The sequence below is a fragment of the Canis lupus genome, chromosome 16 (assembly GCF_011100685.1).
Source record: "Canis lupus familiaris isolate Mischka breed German Shepherd chromosome 16, alternate assembly UU_Cfam_GSD_1.0, whole genome shotgun sequence".
Classification (NCBI taxonomy): Eukaryota; Metazoa; Chordata; class Mammalia; order Carnivora; family Canidae; genus Canis; species Canis lupus.
This window is the reverse complement of record NC_049237.1, coordinates 44289551-44296180: the sequence shown is the minus strand read 5'-3', so window position 1 is coordinate 44296180 and position 6630 is coordinate 44289551.

Here is a 6630-nt window from a genome sequence, read left to right as displayed (position 1 = left end):
TTCACCTCGTCTCTAACTTGTTGAGAACTTGACTCCCTATCAATTCTGAAGCTGCATGCCTGGGGTGTCCTGCTCTTACCTACTACCCTTTGGGCTAAATAACCTCTCTGCTCTCATATCATAAGTTCTTTCCACAAAATACCATCCTGTTGTCATCGGTGTGTTTGCCAGCTTACCATGCTTAAAGCTTCTGTTGTGCCTGCAGCAAGACTTCGTAAAATACTTGGGGAGAAAATAGAGACTTTGAAGCATTTGACGCTACACTCAGCATTGAACAATTTTGGCAAAACGATGATTTGAAATTTGTCTACTCTTCAATTTAGGAGCAACTGCGATGATCTATTATTTTGAGGAGTTGGAAGTTCAAAGGTAGAAAAGAACTTGTTTTCCCTAGATAATTCTGGCAAAAAAGGAGCATTAGCTGTTCCTTGATTCTTCCTGCCAATTAAGCCTTATTTGAATTGTTCCTGTTTCATGTAATGTGAGTGTCTAAAAATGCTAACAGAGTCATCCGTTTATTTCCAGTATTTGCAAAAGCCACAAATGTTGCTGCTGAAAGGTGGGCTCCCACAGGAATTCACAAAATTCTGTGGTACACCACTGACTTTAAATGGCCCCAAATACTTTCTTAAAATGCCCTGATGTGATCTATATTTGTGGTAAGCTTCTACATAAAGTGCTGGTACAGTGAGAAATATAAATATATACTTAATAGTAAGTTGCTAGCTTGAAAATGAATGCCTTGCATATATGACATTGGATATATCAAGGAGATCTCTTGCTTGGGGAGAAAACAAATTTTAAAAGTGAATGCATTATTTCAGGTAGCCAGATAATGCCAGTTTTTAGTAACATAAATTTCAGCTTAGAGATATGAAATAAATCAAATCGCAGAATTTTGTAGGTTATTATTTGGGCTATGGAGAAAAGGTTTTGATTGAAGGATCAAAGTGTGTCCACGGGCCACAGTGTAAGAGAGTTCCCCCAGGAAATGATTTCAGTGGCCATTAGTAATGACATTGCACTTGTGATTCATAAAGTATGAAAGGGTCTACAGCAAGAACTGCTCATTCTATATTATAAGTTTTCTCTAGTCTGGAACCCCAGAGCCTGCTATTTTTAAGTTATTTCTCATAGTATGACATTCAAATACTTCCCCCACAGGATTAATTTTCAATATATATGATGCATGACCTTCCTTCTTGTAGAACCATATAATATACAATTTAAAGTTTTTGGCTAAAGACATTAGTATGGCTGACATGTTGCCTTCAAGAGAAAAAAGCAGTACAACCATCAAAAAATATTTTATTTTTTTCTCTCTTTTTTCATTATGATAAACATAATGACTCTTTTTACTTTAAAAAATAAATTCCACTTTTCTGAGATTATGATAGCTTTGCTTACTATATTATTCCTTTACTCTCAAATTTTTACTTGCTATTTTGGAAATCATGTTTTATGTCTTTAAATAGCAATGCCTGGGCAAAGTGCCTTGAATGTCTGTGCTTTCCTGTTTGTTTGTTTGCATTTTATACAGTAACATTTACCATAACCTTGGCCTTCATGGCAGATGATTGCCGGTTCTCCAGCTGTCTCTTCTATGTATTTAAATAAATGCTGCCATCTGATATTCAAATCAAGCAGTGTGATGTTTTTTAAAGAACAATTTGCTGGATTTTAATTAGTATAAAGAAATAAATTCAGTTTTTCATGATTTGTAAAATTTTTCTTATGTTCTGCCATTTGTTACCCAGCAACAGTAACAAAAACGTCAGCTATCTATTTTGGGATCTTTTTTTCACCAAATTAGAGGAGTTTCTAAATTTGAGTTGTCACTTCACCTTATTAATGGACATCACCCACAAATATTTTCATCATTTTTAGTCCTAGTGTCTATTCAATTTTCACTTGAGAAATATAAATTAACTTAGTTATTCCAGACAACAATTAAGCTACTCTCCTTTTGTTTTTATGTTATCTGGGGCGTATTTTAATACTACTTTGTCAGCTGACCCAAGTAATTTCCTTTCTATTATGTTTCAATTTTAGAGTATGTGCTGTCATTATAGCTTACTGTCAGGTATATAACAATGACTTAGGGCATTGCAATTCAAGGTCATTTTTCAAAAATACAACTCTTTGTTTCAAAAATATGTTTCCAAACATCTATCGCTAGATAGATCTACCTATCATTGAACATGTTGCTTTAAAATATCACCATAATAACCTGTGCTCATTTTTTAAAAAGATTGATTGATTGATTGATTGAGAGAGAGAGAGAGAGAACAGTTGTGCTCAAGTTAGGGGAGGGGCAGAGGGAAAGGGAGAGAAATCCTCAACTCTCTGCTGACAGTGGAGTCGCAGAGGCTGGACTAGATCCCAGGACCCAGAGATCTGACTTGAGCCAAAATCAAGAGCCAGAAGCTCCACTGACTGAGCCACCCACGTGCCCCAAGAATATCACTAACTTGAAAGAATATTATTAACTCCTTGGAAGCGGGTAACAAAGATTAGGTATTTGTAGAGATTTTGAAATAATCAGTTTCAGGTGAGATGGGCCTTTTCATTGCAGAGGCTTTATTAGAGGCGAGTAGAGTTCACCATATCATCATTTAAAAGAGTGGAGACAGGGAAATGATGCCTGGCTTAGGGTTTCACCTGTCTTGGAAAATGAACAATCTTATGGGGCTGTGTATGGAGTGAAGGTTGAGAAGTCTATTTTTCTTAGATTTTGAGGAAATTCCCCAATTAAACCATGTAGGTATTTATAATGTTTAAATTTTGGACAAGACTTTCTTGAAAAAGTAAAATCATGCTGAGGAAAACAGTTTGAATCCTTTGAGGCTAGAATTCAAATATATAACTGAACCTTTAAAATGAAATGCTATTTCTTTTCTATGGTTACTCTGGATGTGAATTTATCCAACAATATATCTGCCTAAAATACAGTTTGTTTTCTAAAATTATAGATTACTAAAGATAGGATAAAAATATTTTTAAAGTCTTTATACATCATAGAGTTTAATGCTCTGAAAATAAAACTATTTTTTAAAAAAATTAAGTGAATAGACATACATTCTGATTCTGGGCAAGGGGAGCACAGTTACTTTTTAAATCATGTGTATCCTTCACTCTGGGTATCAGCAGTAGAGTATTGAATCGATGACTGACAACTCTCAAAGTTCTTGTTCATTCTGCAATGGTTTGGTGTATTTATTTATTTAAAAAAATATATTTTATGTATTTATTCATGAGAGACACAGAGAGAGGGAGGCAGAGACACAGGCAGAGGAAGAAGCAGGCTCCATGCAGGGAACCCGATGTGGGACCCGATCCCAGATCCCGGGGTCAGGCTCTGAGCCACAGGCAGATGCTCAACCGCCCAGCCACCCAGGCGTCCTTATATTTTTTATTTAGATTTGATTTGCCAACATATAGTATAACACCCAATGCTCATCCCACCAAGTGAATGGTCTGGTTTTGTAATCCTAGAGTCTATGCTAAACTGAACTGCAATTTGGGATAAATACCAGTAGGTGGCAGTGCTTTTCACGTGGAGCCTCATTTCTGCAAAATCTTTCTCTTGGAGGTTGGGCTATTGATGACAGAGGACTCAGGAACAGGGCTGGACAAATAGCCTAGCCTAGGAAATAGATTAATAAAGCAATCAGGTAAAGAAAACAATACTTGGAAACCGAAAGTCAATATTAAAAGAGAAAAATCCTAAAGTTCTGTTTTCTCCTCACAATGAGTTTGATTAGGTACCTCATTTTATGGACTCTGCATTTGCCTTGAAGCCCCAAGTTTAGGCTCGGTAGCATCCCACAGGAGACACCTAAGGTTCCACTGGTATCAAAATTTAGGATTACTCTTAAATTTAGTCATGAAATCACTGAATTTATAGATCTTACCAAAGACAGTTTCACTAAAGGCAAAATAAATTCAGATTTAATTGAATCAGAGAGGCTCAATCGTCTTTACTCTCTACCTCAGTAGTCTCCCCTCTTACATCAAAACCCTAGAGTTTTCCCTTCCCATACCCCAACCCAGAATCTGCACAGTAAACAGAAAAATAGGTTCTCAGGATCTCAGATGGCCCCAGGAGTTCCTTATCCTTCAAGGAGGCATGCTGTCACTCTAGTTTGGTGACATTCTCTTTATCTGATACAGTCACACTGATAAAAGATAAGTGATAATTCAGGGACTATTTGCTTTTCCATTAATGGCTTTATGAACTCCATCCAACATTCTGAAACAATGGAGTTAATTGTTTAACTTAAGTTTTTTTCTTTCTTTCTCTTTCTTTCTTTCTTTCTTTCTTTCTTTCTTTCTTTCTTTCTTTCTTCTTTCTTTCTTTCTTTCTTTTTTCTTTCTTTCTTTCTTCTTTCTTTCTTCTTCTTTTTCCTTTTTTCTTTCTTTCTTTCCTTTCCTTTCTTTCTTTCTTTCTCCTTCCTTCCTTCCTTCCTTCCTTCCTTCCTTCCTTCCTTCCTTCCTTCCTTCCTTCCTTCCTTTCTACAACTATAGCCCCAAGGTCTTTGCCTGTCTATAATTTCTGCTCTTATTAAGAGCCTGTGGCTGCATACACTTAATCAAGATTACATCAGGATCCTTGCTCCTGGAGATTTGGCATTATGTCACATGCTATTATTTCTGCTCTAAATTAGCGTGTTTTCTAATGGAACTGACCCCCTTCCTTCCCTATTTGAATAAATGTGAATATTTTTAAGTGAACATAAAATGACCAGAGGATATTTTAAATGATTAAATAGTGACTGCTCCATGGAGTAGGAGGAAATTTATTCAAGTTAGGAAGTCTATGGAAATTTCATAAAATGGAGAGAAGTTCTAAAATTAAGAGGCAGAAATCCCTAGCACAGGTTATGTTCCAAGAATGATGAATTAAGTTAGATCTTAAAGAGAAGTTTCTGTTATAATGACCATGATTCAAGTCTCATTTGTATTTTATATTTTTGATGGGGCATCTAATAGTCCTATGTTTTAAGTTTATATTTTATAGTATCCCCACTTTTTAGTTGGAAGAATCTTGAGGAGAATGTTTAAGTATCTCCCCCAAGGACACACAGTTGGTTCTTTGGCAAAGCTAGGAAAATTGCAACAAAGCTGCATTTCTGCAGTGTATTAACCAGAATCATACTTTCTTGGAAGACTAACTCAATATCGTAATATTTCTACTCTAATAGCTCACAGCAGGAGGAAAAAAAAAGCAGTGAAAATCTGATGTTATACACACATCTTGGAATCCTTTAAAGTGCATGAAATATTTATAATGATTCAGACTGAGTCCAAATGAAGGTAACTGTTCTGTTAGCAGTTGGCATATTAGTCACAGGAAAGGAGTGATGGCCAAGACAGCCAATGGCCACACAAGATGATGAAAGCTAAGTTAGAGTGGGAAGGATTTTTACTGGGGCTGGCAGTCAGAAGCACCTGGTGCAGAAGAGCAGAGGCATGAGTGGTGGGAGGGTGACAGAAAAATGCTTGCTTTATATTTTAACACTCCCATTGGCTGCAGCACTGGGTTCTGCTGCAAAGGCGGCAGCTCGCCTTCCCTCTTGACTGAAAAGAAGTTTATAGCAAACAACTGGAGGTGCCACGAGGAGGAAATGCCAAGAGTTAGAGACTAGACAATAGATTTCATCTGGAAAACAAGAAGGGGAGGAAAGTTTCTCTTGAAAATAAGTATGTGGGGATCCCTGGGTGGCGCAGCGGTTTGGCGCCTGCCTTTGGCCCAGGGCGCGATCCTGGAGACCCGGGATCAAATCCCACGTCGGGTTCCCGGTGCATGGAGCCTGCTTCTCCCTCTGCCTATGTCTCTGCCTCTCTCTCTCTCTCTCTCTGTGTGACTATCATAAATAAATAAAAATTAAAAAAATAAAATCTTTAAAAAAAAAAGAAAATAAGTATGTGAATATAAGTATGCTTTTAAATGTGTGTACATTTGTATTTTGTCTTAAGTATTCTTTTCTTTACAAAGCTATTCGATAAATACCATATCTTTGACACTTAAGTCTTAACTCTCCTTTAAAAGAGAACATCTTGTCTGAACATTTTATTTTTCTGAAATTTTCATATTTTCCTCTAACTTTTGATGATCAAATATTAGTCTTCCTCAAATATAAAATTGTTCTTAACAAGTCATTCAAAGTTATTATCAAATATTATCATCATACAGTGATGATCATATTGAATTTTAAGACCATAAGACATAAAAACCTGAACACTACATAACTATATATATGTACATATATATGTATAGATACACACATACACACATATATATTATTTTTGTTGCAAACTCATAATAGGTCAAACTCTATAAAATCTACAAAATTTAGATTTGTAATTTCTTTGCTCTTTAATTTGCAAAATCTCATAAAAATGCATCCTACAACTTTATTTCAAGTTTTACTTCATAACACCTTTTTTTTTTTTTTTTTTTACTGATTTTATATTAGCAGATCAGCAAAAATGATGTGGTATTTGAGCAGGAAACAGTGATTATTTTTTGTGCCCTGGAACAAGTGGAAACTTACTGATAGCTACATTAAAAAGCCACTTTTGCAAATAAAATACTTCTTTCACGCCCCATCAAAAATATTATTGCTT